Source organism: Budorcas taxicolor, chromosome 2 (genome assembly GCF_023091745.1).
Source record: "Budorcas taxicolor isolate Tak-1 chromosome 2, Takin1.1, whole genome shotgun sequence".
Taxonomy (NCBI): Eukaryota; Metazoa; Chordata; class Mammalia; order Artiodactyla; family Bovidae; genus Budorcas; species Budorcas taxicolor.
The window spans coordinates 7,444,473-7,463,982 of record NC_068911.1 but is presented as its reverse complement, the minus strand read 5'-3'; the positions used below and the strand labels follow the sequence as shown (position 1 = coordinate 7,463,982).

General features: G+C 54.4%; 3 pseudogenes; all 3 read left to right on the top strand.

The window, feature by feature from the left end:
• Positions 1-993: 993 nt before the first annotated feature.
• LOC128043725 (replication termination factor 2-like) lies at positions 994-2,993 on the top strand (annotated as a pseudogene).
• Positions 2,994-6,563: 3,570 nt separating this feature from the next.
• On the top strand, positions 6,564-9,446 carry LOC128043722 (2-acylglycerol O-acyltransferase 3-like; annotated as a pseudogene).
• A 3,478-nt stretch (positions 9,447-12,924) lies between these two features.
• LOC128043715 (2-acylglycerol O-acyltransferase 3-like) lies at positions 12,925-19,002 on the top strand (annotated as a pseudogene).
• Positions 19,003-19,510: the final 508 nt, after the last annotated feature.

The window sequence follows — 19,510 nt, the reverse complement described above, 5'->3', positions numbered from 1 at the left end:
TACTTCTTAGGGATTAAAGCTTCCTGCATATGCTCTACCCCTCAGGGCCAGGCCCCGAGGAAAAACAGGGAAACCTGCTATTCAGGGTACACACCCACAAGGCAAGCCCCACTGGCCCGGACCTCTGGCCTTGGGTGAGCCCAGGGACCAGCTGGAATCTAAGCCCAGATCCCAGATCAGATCGCTGAGCTTGCAGATTTGCAATCAGAAGGGATGCGTTAAGTTGGCACTGGAACACCAGTGAGGAACCCGGGACATGGTGATGGCGTTAGCAGCCTCTGGGGCAAGGCTGCTGGCGAGGAGCCCCGCCTCCAGGGCCCAGGAATCAGGCGTCCCCTGTGCCCCTAGAGCTTCCCTGGTGCCAGTCTTCTTTTTTGCAGAGAACGAGCCCTTCCACAGTTTCTCTGCCCACCAGAGTTCTAGGTGGAAAGATGCAGGAAACACTGGGCTGCTGCTGAGAGTGACTCTACGAATGTTCCAGGCCCCAGAGCCTCGTCCTGCCCTTCCACACTCGAAGCCTCCACCTGCTCTGCTCCCAGGCTCCCCAGCCCTCTCCCCCTTCCTAGACTCAAGGCCCCCGCATAGTTGGGAGGTGAAGGTCCCAGGTTGGGGCCTGAATACTGGCTGCCAGCCCCGCCCCTAGGCTGGCATTTGGCCAACCCACCAGCCCCGAACTCTGTCCACTGGATCCCTTGAGAGGGAAGGGCACCTCAAAGCATCTCAGCGATCACCCCTCTTGATCCTCTTCTGCCCACAGTCGGGGCTCCCATCCCGGTACAACTGGATGGGCTGTGGGGGCGGAGGGGGGACCTCGGCGCGTGCGCACGCACTGCTCTCAGTCTTGAGTGGCTCTCGCAGCTGTTCCAAGCTCAGATTCTGTGCTACAGGGTCCCTGCCAACAGTCACCTCCTACCCTCACCTAGTTGGCCTCAGGCCCTGGAGGAGTGTGGGTGCGGCTGAATTTAAAGCTGGGAATATACATATGGTACAACTATGTTCGTCCTTAGGGTTGATGTCCCCGGGCCAAGTAACGCCTCTGAGTGGCCTAGACACTCCCAGACCGGAAAAGACAAGTGCAGGCTCTTCCAGGATCCGCGAGATCACACAGTCAGGGCTGGGACCCAGTGGGTCCTGGCTTCTGCAACCCTCCTCACAATGATTTCTAATGCACCGAGGGCTGGATCTCCATGGCACACCCCTTAGGCCACCTCCCAGTCCCATGAAGAGACCAGCCCAGACCAACCAGTTCACGATAAGTGTGCCGAGGCTGGAGACGTCTGGGGCTCTGATCAGAGATGTGCCCCACGCACACAGCCCCCTAAAGCGATCCTGGGAGGCCCCAAGCCCCTGGAGAATACCATGCACAGAGGAGCCTGGAAGTCTATAGTCCATAGTATCTCAAAGAGTCAGACATGACGGAAGTGACTTAGCAAGCTTGCACACAGGAGCTTGGACACTTTCCTGGATCCCATGTGTAATATTGCTAGAGACAAGAAGGGCTTGTGTATGGCTGGACCCAAAGAAGGACTTCCCTTGTCAGGAGAAGATGAGAGTCTCCCACTCCAGCATAGTCATTGTCTCTCCTTCCCGATTCTCTCCTCACCTGATAGCACCTTCTCCCATGCAGGAAGGATGAGGGAGGCATAACCCTGGCTGGGGTCCAGGGACAGTGCTGGACCATGTGTTCTAGGAGGGAAGACAGATTGGAAGCTTACTGTGGCTTCTTGGATCTAAGCTTTAGTTCCATGGAATCCAGAGAGGGGAATCTGGAGGGTCAACACATGAGCGCTTCCTGTAAGTGGGGGATGGAAAGCAGCCTTGAAAAAAATAAACCTCCTGTAGCTGGTCTTGCCTCCAGTCCCAACGAGACCATGAGAGCCTCGCAGAGACCCCTTGAGGTGCCCTGAGGACAGCAGAGCAGCCCCCTTTAGCCTGGTCCTCCCCAGCCTTGCATCAGCTGCCTTCCTGAATTTACCTCCCAATGTTCCCTTGCAGAAGTCCTTTTAAAAACCAAACAGGGCTGGACATTGCTGGGCTCCAGAAATTGCTGCTGTAGGTGATTACTCTGGACTCTGTTGGCTTGCAGGTGGGTTGCAACAGGGAACAATCCCTAAGAGGCATACACTGGTGAAGGGGCCGAAGAAGGTTGAGAAGGTCAACAAGGATGCTGAATTAGCGGCCCAGTGGAACTACTATACTCTAAGTCAAGAAATATTAAGACGACCGATAGCTGCCTGTGAACTTGCAGACTTTACAACAAAGATGCCATCATTGAGTTTTTACTGGCCAAATCTTCTGAAAAGGCTCTTGGGAAGGCAGCCTCTCACATTAAAAGCATTAAGAATGTGACAGAACTGAGGCTCTCTGACAACCCTGCCTGGGAAGGCGATCAAGGAAACCCTAAAGGTGACAAGCATGATGACCTCCAGCGGGCACATTTCATCTATCCCCTCGTGGGCTTGGAGATGAACGGCCAACACAGCTGTTGCTTCCTCCGGTGTCGTGGTTGTGTGTTTTCTGGGTGAGCCCTCAAAGAGATCAAAGCAGAAGTTTGTCACACATGCAGGCCTGCCTTCCAGGAGGGGATGAGGTCATCGGGCTCAACGGCACCAAGGAAGGTGTGGAAGTGCTGCTGCAGAGCAGGATGGAGGAGAGGCAGCTGCAAGCCAAGCTGGGGAAGAAAACAAAGAAACCCAAGGCCGCAGAGTCTGTCTCAAAATCAGGTGTCAGTGAAGAAGCCCCAGGACCGTCAAAAATGAAGACAGGGAAGCCCGAAGAAATCCGTCTTGACTCTTGAGAGAAGAAGACCAACTAACTCAGCTGCCAAAAGTGCAGCAGCACCCAGGAGTGCTTCTGGAAAAGCCGCCAAGAGGTCCATCGCTGACAGCGAAGAGTCAGAAGCTTACAAGTCGCCCTTCGCCACCCACAACTCTGCCAAGCCCCCCAAGGAGCAGTTGGCCCGCCGGGTCACCCACACATCCTACTGCTTCTGAGACGTGGTGCAGCCTCCACTGGGCTCTGTGCACTTGCTCGTCCCCTTAAAGCTGGAGCCACTCAAGTAGGAAGTCGCAGTGGGGACTCAGTGACCCTGCCAGCCCCCCGCCCATCACCCTCTCCCGGTCAGCTCCACCCTCTGTGCACTTGGACCTTCCCACAGCCCCGAGAGCATTTTGGCCACATATTTACGCTCAAAATAATTAAAGACTCCAGATTCCTCCTGGGTTTTTGGTCAGCTCATTTTGACTAAAATTCTCTTGGTTTTGCTGCCAACAGTTAAGTAATTAAATAAGCCGAGTGAGACTGAACTTGAGAAAGGAAAAAAAAAAAAACCTGTCCTTGGACATTTCCAGCCTGTGACACCCCACTTGTACCCACAGCTAGATTGTTCTTCTTCCTTCCTCCCACCCAGACTCCCATGAAAATTTCATCCATTGAGCCTTCCTTCCAGTGGGCGGGGCTGGCTCCCTGGTGCATCACCATTTCTTGTGGACTGAGCATCACTCTAGCCAGACTCTAAAGACCCTCTCACCCTTGGCCCCCATCACCCTCATCACTTGCCCTTGGATGCAGGTGGGTTGAGCAGGGACAGGAGGAAATATCTCTTGCCAATAGGTCCCTGGACCAGGAAACTGCAAGCAAGTGAGACCTGGGGCAGGAAGAGAAAGGTGTGCCAGCCTGAGCCATACTAGAATCTGCTTATCCTGTCTCCTACTAACCCACCCTTCATTCATGGAGCATCTCTATGTGCTGGGCATGCATCATGACGGCTGCAATGATGAGCCCAGTTCTCTTCTTGTTGCTCACGGTGTGTGGGAGACTTTGATCAGAAAGTCATCTGACAGAGGGAAAGTACTTTGTGTCAGGAGACAATGTGACGTGTGACAGAGGCTTCTCATGGGTGTGCGTCAGACTTCCCTAAAAGAACATAACTTTGGGACTTGCCCGGTGGCCCAGTGGTTAAGAATCTGCCTTGCAATGCAGGGGACACAGGTTTGATCCCTGGTCAGGGAAGTAAGGTCTCACGTGCTGCAGAGCCACTAAACCTGCACTTCAACGAAAATCCCGTGCGACACTAAGACCTGATGCAGCCGAATAAATAAATATTTTTTAAAAAGTAACCTTCACAAAAAACAGAAGTGTGCTTCCAGTGAGGACAGGGGCGATGTAGGAGTGGGGCATGGAGGTCACCACAAACTATTGAATGCCAGGTAGGCTCAACGATGTTTGTTCAACACAGGGAATATTGACAATATTTGTAAGAACTATAAATGGAAAGTAACTGTTACAAATCATAATAATTTAGATTTCCCTGGTGGTAAAATGGATGGGAGCCCACCTGCTGGTGCAGGGGACACAGGCTCAATCTCTGATCGGAGAGGATCTCACATGCCATGGAGCAACTGAGCCCGAGGGCCCCAAATGCTGAAGCCTGATGCCTAGGGCCCAAGAGCCTCAGCCACTAAGCCTGGGTGCTGCAGCTACAGAGCCCGGAAGCCACAGCTACTGAAGCCATCAGCCCAGAGCGTGTTTCCTGAAACAAGAGAAGGCACCACAGTGAGAAGTCCACCCCCAGCAAGGCAGAGTAGGCCCTGTTCACTGCAACTGGAGAAAGCCCTTGCACAGCAACAAAGACCCAGCACAGCCAATAATGAATAACTAAGTAATTTTAAATAGTTGCAATGACTTTTCAAGTCTAATGAGTTTTTGTATTTTGGTTTTGGCTGCATTGAATCTTTCTGGCTGCACGCAGCGCTTACTCTAGTTGCACCAAGCCGGGGCTACTCATCGCTGGGGCTGCTCATCGCCGGGGATGCTCATCGCTGGGGCTTCTCATCGCCGGGGCTTCCGTGTTGCCAAGCTCAGACTCTAGAGCTCTTGGGTTTTAGCATCTGTGGCTGCAGCTCAGTAGCTGTGCAGCATGAGCTTAATTGCCTCATGGCATGTGAAATCTTCCCACACCAGGGGTCGAACCCATGTCTGCTGACTTGCCAGGAAGATTCCTAACTGCTGGACTATCAGGGAAGTCTAATTTTTTTTTTTTTAAGTGATGATCCAGGAATTCCCAGGTGGTACAATGAATAGGACTCAGTTCATGCTACCTAGGGCCCAGGTTCAATCCCTGGTTGGAGAACTAAAATTCCACAAGGCCAAGTATGGCCAAACAACAAAACGAAAAAAGGGGACTTCCAGTAACCTGGAAAAAATGCTGGCTCACTGCCTCTGGTCAGACTTGAACAAGGTTCTGGTCACGCCAAACACTGGCCCCCAACCACTTGGAGCACGTCCCCACAGCCCAGTGGACTCTCTCGGAGGGGCTCCCCAATCCTTAGCATTTCCTACAAAGCCATGCCCCCAGAGGTCTCTCCACAGGGGCCTAAGCTACTCCTTAGGGTTTAAAGCTTCCTGCACATCCTCTACCCCTCAGGGCCAGGCCCCGGGGAAAGACGGGGAGCTCTGCTCTTCAGGGTACACACCCACGTGGCGAGCCCCACTGGCTCAGACCTCTGGCCTTGGATGGGCTCCGGTACCAGCTGGAGTCAATGCCCAGATCCCAGATCAGATCGCTGAGCTTGCAGATCTGCAATCAGAAGGGATGTGTCAAGTTGGCGATGAAACACCAGGGAAGAACCCGGGGGTGGCCAGGCAGGGTTTCTAGGGCAGCGCTGCTGGGGAGGAGCCCCGCCTCCGGGGCCTGGAGTCAGGCGTCCCCTGTGCCCCCAGAGCCTCCCCGGCGCCAGTCTTCTCTTTGGGGGAGAATGAGCCCTCCCACAGTTTCTGAACCTGCCGGGGTCCTGGGTGGAAAGATTCAGGAAACGCTGGGCTGCTGCTGAGAGTGGCCCTGCGAATGTTCCAGGCCCCAGGGCCTCCTGCTCCTCCACACCTGAAACTTCTGCCTGCTCTGCTCCCAGGCTCCCCAGCCCGCTCCCCACTCCTGGGCTCAAGGCCCCCGCATGGGTGGGAGGTGAAGGTCCCAGGTTGGGGCCTGAATACTTGGTGCCAGCCCCTCCCCCAGGCTGGCATTTGGCAAACCCTGAACTCTGTCCTGAACTCTGACCCACTGGATCCCTCCGGAGGGAGAGAGACTTATTTGAAGGGGTCTCAGTGACCACCCATCTTATTCCTCTTCTGCCCACACTGCAGGCCCTAATCCACGTATGGTGAAGCAGGTGGCCCGCCTCAACACACGTGGACACGGGGCACGGGGTCACTGTGGAGCCAGCTATGCAGCTGTTCCAAGAACACACCCTGTGCTACAGGGTCCCTGCCCACAGTCACCTCCTTATCACCTAGGCGGCCACAGGGCCCTGGAGGAGTGTGGGTGGGGACCAAATTTCACACTGGGAATGTACATGTGGTATTACTGTGTTTGTCCTTAGGGTTGAGACCCCTGTGCCAAGTAACGCCCCCGAAGACCGGCAGGGGCCTGCAAACACTAGGGCGCACTTGTCCAGTATCTGTGATATGCAGTCAGGGCTGGGACCCAGTGGGTGGGCTCTCTGGCTTCTTCCACAACCCCTTCCCCACAAGATTTCTACTGCATCCCGGGGGTGGACCTCGGTGGCATGTCCCCTGCCACCTCCCCGCCTCCCAGCCCCAAGCAGTGGCCAGCCCAGACCAACCCACTGGAGATCATGATAAGTGCAGGGAGGCTGAAGACCTCCGGGGCTCTGAACATAGTCTCCGCATCCACAGACAGTCCCTGGAGGCCACAAGGGCTTGGTCACTGAGACCAGAAAGGCTTCCAGCATCCAGTCCGGGAACCCTGCTGGCAGAAGGGGAGCACCTGGGAGTCTCCACCACCCCGCTGCCCTCCCCTAGCATGAAAACCCTAAAGAAACAGCAGCTAGAAGTACTGAGCATCTACAAATACGTGTTCTGTTTCCTCTTCATGGGTGAGGGGAACCGAGCTGGGGTCCACTAGGGAAGATGGAAAGGGTGGGAGAGAAAGGCTGGAGCCCACTGACACTACTCAGACCACTAGGGCCAGGAAGGGAGGGCCCAGAAGTCCAGCTGGAAGACCGGCAGGGGTCTCATTGGTGAGGGTGGAGAAGTCACTGCAGTTTCAGACTCTAAATCATTCTCCTTTCTCCTTTGTACCCAGGCCCTTTCTTTTCCTTTCTTGCCTTCCTCCTCTTCACCTCCCTCTGGTGGCTCTCTGTCCTCTACTTGGTGCAGTTATTCCTGGACCGGGACACACCCCACCAAGGTGAGCGCTTAAACAAGGGCCCGGGGAGAAGAGGTGATAAAGGGTGTCTGTAGGAATTCTTCCCCCGCCCTTACCTCTCTGCCCAAGGAGGAAGGCGTTCTCAGCGGACGAGGAACTGGGCTCTTTGGAAACACCTGAGTGATTATTTCCCCATTAAGATAACAGGACACCCTCCAAGGGATGCTCTCTCCCTCCCTCTCCCCTGCTCCCCCACCTCCTCACCCCTCCTCACCTCTCCCTATGACGGCTGCTTCAGCTCAGTCAATGGAGCAGTGAGTGTGGTGGTGTTCCAAGAGTGAACCGTGTGGCCTTGACCCTATCTTTGATTCTGAACTCTGAAGTCTGTTAGTGTGGAGGGAGGTCTTTTCCCATCAGTCATCGATGCTTATTTCCCTCACCCTGTCCCTTGCACCCCACAGCTGATGAAAACAGCAGAGCTGCCCTCAAACGGGAACTATGTACTTGCCACCCACCCACATTGGGATCTTGGCCATCGGAAGCTTCTGCAACTTCTGCACGCAGGGCACTGGCTCCTCCCAGCAGTTCCCAGGGCTTCAGTTCTCGGTGGCCACACTGAACAGCCTCTTCTACCTCCCAGTCTATCGTGACTATGTTATGCCCTATGGTGAGTCTCGAGCCAAGTGACAGAAGGCAACTCCATCTGGCCAGAGTGGGCCCCACTCACAGCCTACCACAGGCACTCAGCTTGAACTCACAGTGGAGGCTCAGGAAGTGGCTTTGGAGCAAGGGTCCTGCATCCTTGCTGGGAGAGGTGCTATAGGGCACATTGACAGGGGGGCAGGGGGACAGGGGTAAGGAGTTTGGAAAGAAAGGGGTGGTGTCTCACTCTTCCTGTGCTAAAGGGAGAAGAGCCTAGGAAGCCAATGAGTGAGTAAGATCTGTTCCTGCACCCCCTCTTGTCCACAGGAGCATGTTCCGTGAACCGTCAGAGCCTGGATTTTATTCTGCCCCAGCCCCAGCTCGGCCAGGCTGTGGTCATCGTGGTCGGGGGAGCCCACGAGGCCTTGCATGCCATCCCAGGGGAGCACTGCCTCATTCTCCAGAACCGTAAAGGTTTTGTCTGCCTGGCACTGAGGCACGGGTGCGCAGGGGCCCACCTCACAATGTGTCTGAGGATCTACACTCTATGCCTACACACCCGCCCCCTGGAGGTGGACTGTGTGTGCCCAAAGCTTACACCCTGACTACCTCTAGAGGGCGCTCTAGGCAGACCTTGGGTGTTTGCCCTGGTGCCCATTCCCCAGGCTTCCTCCCAAGCAGAGAGAGAGAGGATCACAGTGTGAATCGCTGGACCCAGTCTCTTGGACGCCCACAGTTCACTGTTTTATGAAATCCTCTCACAAGCAAGATCTTGCAGGCTTCTTGTGAAATAGGGTGAACACCCACCTTGCCACCACGTTGTAGTTGAGACTGTATGAGAAAATGTATAGACTGTGGCCCAGTACACATTCGTCTTAAGAACCATGAGTCCCAGACGTCCCTGGTGGCCCAGTGGGTAAGACACCACACTCCCAATGCAGGGGCCCTGGGTTTGATCCCTGATCAGGGAACTAGATCCCACATGCCCCAGCGAAGACCTGGCAGAACCAAATAACCAAATTAAAATATTTTAAAAAAAAGAAACATAAGTCCCTTCTTGCAGATGTTTCCTTGTAGTAACATCATTTGGCCTACAAAGTGCTTCAGATGGCCTTGGGAAGTGGGAACCTGTGGAGGAAGAATGTGGGGGCCCTCCCAGAGCCCCTTATGTGGCCAGCCCTCTTCTCTCTTGTCTCCCCACCTTCCCAGCTGGTGCCCGTGTACTCCTTTGGGGAGAATGACATCTTCAGAGTTAAGGCTTTTGCCCCAGACTCCTGGCAGTGTCTGTTCCAGATCACCATCAAGAAGTTCGTGGGCATTTCTCCTTGCATCTTCTGGGGCCGTGGTCTCTTCTCAGCCAAGTCCTGGGGCCTGGTGCCCTTGGCCAGACCCGTCACCACTGTGGGTGAGCGCCCATGTGCAGGGGAGAAGGCCAATGAGAGCTGCATAGGCATCCGAGGCCCCTCCCCTGACCTGTGTCCCCCTGTCCCTGCAGTGGGCCGCCCCATCCCAGTGCCCCAGTGCCCGCAGCCCACCGAGGAGCAGGTGGACCATTATCACACGCTGTACTTGAAGGCTCTGGAGCAACTGTTCGAGCAGCTGCGACCTCCCGGCTTCTACTCGTCTCACCTTCATCTAGCCCTGGCCTCACCCCTCGCCACCTCCCAGCCCCACCCCCCCACCCACCTGCCCCACAGCCCCCGATCCCAGTGTCTGAGCCCCCACTGACTCCACACTACTGTGCAAATAAAAGCCAGTTCTCTCACCACTGCTTGGTAGAACCTTTCTCTAGGAGTGAGCCTGCCCACTTGTGCTCTGCTGCTGCTGCTGCTAAGTCGCTTCAGTCGTGTCCGACTCTGTGCGACCCCATAGACAGCAGCCCACCAGGCTCCCCCATCGCTGGGATTCTCTAGGCAAGAATACTTATGCTCTGCTGCTGCTAAGTCACTTCAGTTGTGTCCGACTCTGTGCGACCCCATAGATGGCAGCCCACCAGACTCCCCCATTCCTAACTGATACAGACTTGCTGCCTTAGACTTGCTGCAGGGCCTTGAATTCTCCTCCCAGAGTTTGAATTCTGCTACATGAACTTGCATGAATCTCTTCCCTTGGCTGGGTTCCCTTTTGCCTCTGTAAATGAATGCATCTCCTTAGCTAAGAGTTCTTGAGCATCAGAGGGGAGTTGGAGAGGGGAGTTCCCCCAAGAGGTAAGCTTGCAGAGTGGACCGGATTTAAGTAAGGGGAGACCATAGAGTGCATGAGCTTCCCATGTGGCTCAGCTGGTAAAGAATCTGTCTGCAATGCGGAAGACCTGGGTTCGATCCCTGGGTTGGGAAGATCCCCTGGAGAAGGGAACAGCTATCCACTCCAGTATTCTAGCCTGGAGAATTCCATGGACTGTATAGCCCATGGGATGACAGAGAGTCGGACACGACTGAGCGACTTTCATAGGGTACATGGTGAAATACCATGAACAAAAGCTGGCAAGCGTCTAGTGTACCTAACAGGGAGGGTTGGAATGATCCCCAGTGACAGAAAAGAACAGTGGTACAGTTAAGAACATACCTGCTTCTCTCTCTCTCCCCATCCTTATGTAAATTACCAACATTTAACATTTTAAAAACTGGAGACTGACAAAATAAGAGCCAGTGACTCGACCACCATCACCATCGTCACTACCGTCATCATCACAGGCGCCTGCCCAATGAGACAGGAGATGGTCAGTCGAAAGGTCTGAGGGTCCTTATGCGGTGATAGCATCCTTCGACTTGTGTCAGTCCTGTCTCCTGATTGGCCTTATTTCTGTATCCATGACTTAAATGAGAAAGTCTTGTTGGAGCCAAGTTGGAACTTGTTGCATAACTAAATGCAAGTCTATTTCCCCTCTGCTGTCTTCAAAAATTTATTCAGCAGAAGAATTTTCCTTGTCTCTGGATAAAAAATCTTGGCACTCTTCGGACTTACCTGGTATTTCTCAGGTGATGAGTTCTACATTCACTTTATGTTGGTACCTAGAAATGTTTAGTCGGTGTATCAATCAACACTTGTATCTTCATCTGAGGGTAGCAATTTCCCGTCTCCAGCAAGGGCCAACTAATTGCATCCAGAGTGCATGCTTGGCCAGAAGTGGCAGTTGCAGGAAGAGAGCATAGAAAGGGAAGGAGGGGAGTGTTTTCTCTCCCTCCCTCTCCAGCTTCTGTGACTGGTCCCCTGTGGGTTGGAGTGTGGGGCAGAGGAGGGGAAAATGGCCCCCAAAGTTCTTAACTGCGTTGGCCGAAGATAGCAACGGGCTCTAGATCTTTGAAGTCAGTTTCTTTCCCTCTTGGGTCCTTTCAAGGATTTTTTGGAGTCTTTTTGGCAAGAAGGGACTCCTAGACTGTTGGTGGGAACGTAAATTGGTCCAGCCACTAAGGAAAACAACATGAAGCTTCCTTAAAAATCTAAAAATAGAGCTGCCCTATCTCCCTGCACACCTTCTCCTTATCAGGAGAAAAAGATGGTCAGAAAGGAAACCTGCACCCCAATATTCACTGCAGTACCATTTACAACAGCCAAGATATGGAAGCAACATAAATGCCTACTGACAGGTTAATGGATACAGAACAGGTGGTACGTGTATACAATGGAATACTCTCAGCCATGAAAATGAATGAATTGGGTCATTTGGAGGGATATGAATGAACCTCGTGGGCTCTCTCTTGGAGGGGCTCCCCAACTCCTAGCCATTCACACAAAGCCCTTCCCTCTGGAGGCCTCCCCACAGAGGCCTAAGCTGCTCTTTAGGGAATAGATCATCCTGCGGGCCCTCCTATCCCTCAGGGGTCAGGCCCGGGTGACAAGTGGGGAGCCCTGCTGTTCAGGGTACACACACGCAGCTCATCCCCCACTGGCCCAGCCTGTCATCACAGGGATCCAGTCCTGACGTCCACAAAATCCAAGCACTTTCCTCATCCCCAGGTTCCCCAGTCACACCCCTGGCCTGCTCTTTTGGTCACAGCTCTGTGAAGCCAGTGATTAACCTTTCCTTGCCAGGGCTTACCGTTGTGCAGTGTGCTCATCATCAGAGGAGGCAGAAATGAAGGCAGAACCCAGGTCAGGGGGCAGGGCCAGGGGATTGGGCCCAAAGACAGAAAGCTTAGAGACAGTGTTGTGACTTCCCTCTGCAGAAGGCCAGCCTCCTCCAGTCTCCTCCGCCTGGCTCTCCAGGTGTGTGCCCTCCTGCAATGGATCCTCTCCATTTTGGAGCTTGGTGAGTCCCTGAAGCCCTGAGGACCCTGGGCCTGGCTCTCTGCTTCCTGATGCCAAGGTGGGAGGGAGACGGGGCTCGGATCGCTGGAGTGGGATCCTTCAAGGAGTGAGAAAGGCAGCGATTTCCTTCAGGACAGATGGGCCTGAAGCCATGGAGCCGCGAAGGGGGTAAAGGGGAGAGCTGGGACTATGGACCTGGGACTCCTAAACCTCTGGAGTCAGAGTCCTCACACACACGCCACCTCCAGCTCAGGGGTGTCTGGCTGCCTTGTTCCTTGTACTCCTGAGCTGGGCCTGGATCCCAGTGGTCCTCAACCTGGACGGGCTCTATGGAGACAGAAACACATCTCACGCAGGAGGCCATGGCTCTGCCTGAGTCCTTACCAGGCCATCTGGAGGCGTGTCCAGGACACTCTCCCCATCTGGAACTCTGTGCTGCGTGGGAGCTGGGCTTCTGAGTAGACTCCTGGGACCATCACCCCCCAAATCTAACTTTAGCACCCCCCCCAACCTGGGGTGTGCGCCCTGTGTCCCCAGCTGGTGAAAATCACTGTCCTTCCCCAGTCCCCCAAATCCAACATTAGCACCCCCCCTCAACCTGGGGTGTGCGCCCTGTGTCCCCAGCTGGTGAAAATCACTGTCCTTCCCCAGTGCCCTCCTCCCTCTTTTCTAGAAGACTCAGGCTCAGATCTTCCTGCCTCTGCCCTCCCCACCAGCTTTGGTGTCCTCTGACAAGGCCAGCGCCTCCTATTACTTCACCCGACCTCGACCTCAGGTCCGGGGAGCAGGGAGGGAGGCGGGCACCCTGGAGGCAAAGCGGAGCTTGCTGATCCACAAGAAGAAGGGATTTGTCAAGTTGGCCTTCGAACATGAGTGAAGAGCCTGCTGGGGGGGCTTCTGGGGCGGCGCTGGTGGGGAGGAGCCCAGCGCCCGCAGGGCCGGAGGTCAGGCGCTCCCTGCTCTCCCAGCGCATCCCTGGTTCCATCTTCTCTTGTGTGGCGAACAAGGTCTTCCAGCAGTTTCCAAACCCGCCAGGCTCCTGGGTGAGATGCGCACAGGAAGCGCTGCAGTAGATGCTGAGGGTGGTCCTGCTGGGCCTCCTCCTGCCCTTCCTCCAGCCCATCCACACTGTCATCGGTGAGAAGTCAGTGAGACCCAGCCTCTACCTGCCCTGCTCCCCAGCCCACTTGCCCACCCGCTACAATGGGCTCAAGACGCCCTGCATCCTCCCCTCATCAGGAGGTGAAGGTCCACGGTTGGGGCCTGAAATCCTTGCTGCAGCCCTCAAGCCCTGGCTGGCATTTGGCTTAGGTGCCAGCCATGAACTCTGTCCCAGTTGATCTGTTGGGAGGAAGGGAGCCTGGTCTCCATAATCACTGCAGATCATGACTGCAGCCATGAAATTAAAAGACGCTTCCTCCTTGGAAAGAAAGGTATGACAAACCTAGACAGTGTATTCAAAAACAGAGATGTTACTTTGCCAACAAAGGGCTATGTGGTCAAAGCTATAGTTTTTTCCAGTAGTCATGTACAGATGCGAGAGTTGGACCATAAGGAAGGCTGTGAGCCAAAGAATTGATGCTTTTGAACTGTGGTTCTGGAGAAGACTCTTGAGAGTCCCTTGGACAGCAAGGAGATCAAACCCAGTCAGTCCTAAAGGAAATCAATCCTGAATATTCATTGGAAGGACTGATGCTGAGGCTGAAACTCCAATACTCTAGCCACCTGATGCAAAAGGCTGACTCATTGGAAAAGACCCTGATTTGGGGAAAGATTGATGACAGGAGGAGAAAGCGGTGACAAAGGATGAGATGGTTGGATGGCATGACCAACTCAATGGACCTGAGTTTGAGCAAATTCTGGTAGATGGTGAAGGACAGGGAGGCCTGGCATGCTGCTGTCCATGGGGCTGCAAAGAGTTGGACATGACTTAGTTTTTATTGACTGAACAACAAAAACGGCAACCACACCTCTTATGTCCTATTCCCGTAGAGTGGGGCCCCCCTTCTGGTGCAAGGAATCAGGTGGTCCACTCCAGGGCAGACGGGCGCTCTGCACGCTGTCCAGGTGGAGTGGCTCACACAGCTGTTTGAAGAGCACGAGGCTCACTACAGGGTCCCCAGCAGGCACCTCCTCCTCACCTAGGTTGCCACCAGCCCCGTCGATGACTATGGAGGGGACTGAAATTAAAGGTGGGAACGGATGTGTCTTGTTGATGTGTCTGTGCTTGGAGGTGAGGTCCAAGTGTCTAGGCACCTCCCAGTAGCCTAGATACTCTGAGAGATCTGAAAACAGACCCAGGGCTCGCATCCACAATCAGTTGGCCACACACCAGATCACAGGGTCTCGCCTGGGACCCCGGAGGTGGGCTCTCTGTCTCCTTCAGGAACCCCTCCTCCATAAGATTCTTTTTTTTTTTTTAACTGAAACATTCTGTTTTGTTGTACGTACTTTGTGCTATTGCCTTTTATTTATACTGAATATTGGTTTTTCCATTTACAGAATCAACATAAAATTTTTCCTTAAATAAAACTATTTAAACAAAAATTGAGCTGATTTAAAGAAAAATATCAAGTAAACAATAACAAACATGATACACACATGTATCAGCATGCTGCTGATGAACTAATGAGTGGGCTTCTGTTAGGTGCCCAATCAGTTGAAAGCAGGGCCTATAAATGCTGGCACTGTGCGCTTTCACACCTCAGCTGATAGTAGGAGCATCTTGTGGTCTTCACCTCTGGGAGAATTCTTGTCATCACAAGTGTGATCAATGCCAGGGATAGAAGGACGAGAAGTGGACGGGGGGTGGGAGCACCAAGAAGGAAGGGGCTCGCCATGTGTGGTGGGGCAGGACTGCCATGTGAGGGGATGGGCCTCTTGCTGGGGCGGGCATGCCGGAACCTAGTGGACATGGACTGCCCGCCTCTCCAAGGCTTGACCTCAGAAACGTCAAAGTGCCAGGGGTGCCCCTGAGAGCTCGATGATATCCACCCTGCATGAAGGCAGCAAGGGCACAGGGAGACCAGGCATGGTGACGCCAGATAGGTTATTAATTCACCCAGGGACTACGATAGGATGTAAAGCCGACTCTGTCCAGGGCAGGGAACGGAACTGCCATCTGGAGGCAGTGTGCCAGCCTTTGCGCTGCAGAAAAGACCCCTCCAGTGGAAGGTGGAGCAAGAGGGGCCTGAGGGAGGGCTCCTACGACAGCATCAGGACCCGCCACTTGGAGGGGTTTACTTTCCAGAGGCTTGCCATTGTGGAAAGATCCAGCCAGCGTTCACTTTGCTGGGCATTTGTGCACAGATGGGCCACAGTTGTAGGCAAGCATTCCGAGGTCATGAGAGACCCCAAAGGGGATGTGACAGAGACACTTTGTCCCACCACCGTGTGTCCCTGAGGGCCTGTCCCTCCAGCACTGAATCTCAAGTTTGGGCACATGAGAGGAGGCAGTGTTTCCCTGTAAGGGAAGCAGCACTGCCACCTGAAGGATGAGGGGAGTTTGGCACCCAGATGAGGGAGGAGAGGGCCCCCCAGGAGCAGGAAATCACACGTACAATGGTGTGGGGAAGCGAGGGAGTTCCGAGTGGCTCTGTAGGACTGTGTTGTTCGCTCGCTCAGTCATGTCCGACTCCTTGAGACCCCATGGACCGCAGCACGCCAGGCTCCTCTGTCCTTCACTGTCTCCAGGAGTTTGCTCAAACTCATGTCCGTTGAGTCAGCGATGCCATCCCACCATCTCATCCTCTGTCGCCCCCTTCTCCTCCTGCCTTCAATCTTTCCCAGCATCAGGGTCTCTGAGTAGGACTGTTGGGAGGATTCTAGATGGGAATGTCCCAACATGATGCTGGAGGACCAACGGGTCAAGAAGTTGTACTGAGGGCAGTGGTGAGCCATGGCGGGATTTTAAACCAGGAGCAGCACATGTATGCCCATTCGCTCTGTTGTGTCCAACTCTTTGCAATCCCATGGACTGTAGCCCGCCAGGCTCCTCTGTCCATGGGATTTTCCAGGCAAGAACACTGGAGTGGGTTGCCATTTCCTTCTCCACTCCGTAAGATTCTTAATGGACCTCAGGGCCATCTCGGTGGCAAGCCCCAACCCACCTCCCAGCCCCATTCAGGGGAGAGGTTCAGTGATCAGCGTGTGAGGAGGCTGAAGACCTCTGGGGCTCCCGATCAAGAGTCTCTGCCTACACACAGCCCCCTATAGGCCATCCCAGGAGGCCCCAGGGGTTGTGCACTCAGACCGCAAAGGCTTCCTGGGCTCCTACTATAACCTTCATCCTTTTCTCCCCCCAGTCCTGGAGCCCTGCTGGCAGAACGGGGGCAGTGGAAAGTCTCCACCACCCCTCCACCCTCCCACAGCGTGGAAACCCTGAAGAAACGAGGGCCAGAAGTACTGATCATCTCCAATACGTCCTGTTTCCTTTTCATGGGTGAGGGGAGCTGGGCAGGGGTCCTCTAGGGAAGGAGGGAGGGGAGAGACTTGGGGATGGGAGGCAGGAGCCCCACTTACCTGGACACCAGGACAAAAGGAGGGAAGGGCCAGAGGTCCAGCTGGGAGAGGACCAAGAGGATCTCATTGAGAAGGAAAGGAGCAGTTGTTGTGGTTTCAAGACCTAAATCATTTTTCTTTCTCGTCTTTCTTCCAGGCACTTTCTTTTCCCTTGTTGGTGTCTTCCTCCTCTGCACCTCACTCTGGTGTTTCTCTGTTCTCTACTTGGTATGGTTATTTCTGGACTGGGACACACCCCAGCAAGGTGAGTGCTAAAGAGTCCAGGTAGTGAGAGGTGACAAATGATTATCTCCAGGAATTCTTCCACCCTTATTACTCTGCCCAGGTAGGAAGGTGTAATGATTGGGTGAGGAACTGGCAGGTTTGGAAACACTGAAGGTATTATTTCCCCATTAAGACAACAGGTCACCCTCCAAGGGATGCTCCACTCCTCCCTGTCCACCCACACACCCCTCCCTATGAGGAATTGTGACCACTCACTTCTTAAGTTCAAGCAATGGGGGAGGGAGTTAGGGTGGTGTTCCAGACCCCTCTGGACCCTTGTGCCCTTGACCCCACCTTAGATCCTGAACTCTGAAGTCTGTTGCTCAGGAGGGAAATCTTTTCAGCTGGTATCCTGGTATCCGACACTGCTGTCTCCTTCATCCTGCCTCCTGCCCCCACAGCTGGTGAAAACAGCTGTCCCCAGAGTGGAACTGTGTGCTAGTCACCCATCCACACAGGATCGCGGGCATCAGATGCTTCTGTAACATTGCCACGGAGAGCACTGGCTTCTCTCAGGAGTTTCCAGGCCTTGGGTTCTTAGTGGCCGGGTTGAACGCCTGGATCCACCTCCCAGGCTATCAAGACCATGTGATGTCCTGTGGTGAGTCTTGAGCTGAGTGACAGAAGGCAACTCAACCCCACCCCAGCCTGAGTGGCACCCACTCACCACCCATCACAGGCACTTGGCTTGAACGCTCATCAAGTGGGGGTCAGGGAGTGGCTTTGGAGCGAGTGTCCTGTATTCTTGCTGGGAGAGGTGCTGGAGGGCACATGGACAGAGGGACAGGGGTGGGGAGTTTGGGAAGAAAGGGATGATGTCTAATACTTTGTGTGCTAAAGGGTGGGGTGAGGGACTAGGGAGCCAAGGAGCAGATACTGACTGCCCCTGCACCCTCTTTTGTCCACAGAACTATGTTCTGCAAGCCACCAGAGCCTGGATTTTATCCTGTCCCAGCCCCAGCTGGGCCAGGCTGTTCATTCTGGTAGGCGGAGCCCACGAGGCCCCGCGTGCCATCCCAGGGGAGCACTGCCTCACTCTCCGGAATCGTAAAGGCTTCGTCCGCCTGACACTGAGGCACGGGTGAGTGGGGTCCCAGCCAGGGCCGCCTTCAGTGGTCAGAACCTCACGGTGTCTCTGGGGATCTGCACTCTATCCCTACACACCAGCCCCCTGGACTGGACTGTGTGTCCAGAGCTTACACCATGACCACCTCTAGAGGGCGCTCTGGGCAGCCCTTCAGTGTGCGCTCTGTGCTCAGCCCTGAGCCCCTTCCCCAGGCTTCCTCCCACAGAGAGAGAGACAAGATCCCAGTGCGAATCGCTGGACCCTGGGTCTCAGACTCCCTCAGCTCACATTCTTTTATAACACTCGCTCACAGGCAAGACCTTGCGTGCTCCTTTACTTGCAAAATAGAGTTAATATTCACTTTGCCACCTTGTTGAGACTGTACGAGAAAATGTATATAGGACTACCCAGTACACATTCCTCTTAAGAAATGTAAGTCCCTTCTTCCAGATCATTCTTCATAGCCTCTGTCATTGCTTCAGACGGCCTTGGGAAGTGGGAACCTGTGGGGGAGGGATGTGGGGGCACTCCTAGAGCCCCTGACCTGACCAGCCCTCTTCTCTCGTATTTCCCTCCCTTCCCAGCACCTCCCTGGTGCCCGTGTACTCCTTTGGGGAGAATGACATCTTCAGAGTTAAGGCTTTTGCCCCAGACTCCTGGCAGCGTCTGTTCCAGGTCACCATCAAGAAGCTCTTGAGCTTCTCTCCTTGCATCTTCTGGGGCCGTGGTCTCTTCTCAGCCAAGTCCTGGGGCCTGGCGCCCCTCACCAGACCCATCACCACTGTGGGTGAGTGCCCATGTGCAGGGAAGAAGGCCACTATCAGCTGTGTGTGCAGCCGAGGCCCCTCCCCGACCTGTGCTCCCCTGTCCCTGCAGTGGGCCACCCCATCCCGGTGCCCCAGTGCCCACAGCCCACCGAGGAGCAGGTGGACCACTATCACACGCTGTACATGAAGGCTCTGGAGCAACTGTTTGAGGAGCACAGGAGAGCTGCGGCCTCCCGGCTTCTACTTGCCTCACCTCTAGCCCTGGCCTCACCCCTCCCCACCTCACAGCACCCCCAGCCCCTGATCCCAGTGCCCGAGCCCCCCACTGACGGCCATGCTACTGTGCCAATAAGAGCCAGTTCTCTCTCCACTGCTTGGTAGAGTCAGACGCCTGCAGAACTCAGGCTCTCCCTCTGCGCGTGCGCATGCCCACATGTAATCCACCTCCATCCTAACGGATACAGTTTCTGCCTTTGACCGAGTATCAAACCCATACGTTGTGCTCCCAGAAACTTAATTCTGCTGCATGAGTTTGCTTAAGTCTCTTCCTTTGGTGGAGTCCCTTCTCCCTCTGTAAATAAAGGCATGTACTTAGCTAAGAGCTGTCAGGGAAGGAAGCTCCCCAGAGGGCTTGACTTTTAAGAGTGAACAAGGTTAGGTAGGAAGAGTCAATAGGGTAGATGGTGAAATACTATGAACAAAAGCTGATAAAGGTCAGGGGTGCCTGACTGTAGGGACTGTTGGACCGACCCCCCCGTGACAGAAAGAGTTAAGTACATAACTTACTTCTGCATCTCTTCCCATCCTTCATTTTCCCTGGGGGATGGAAGACCAGAT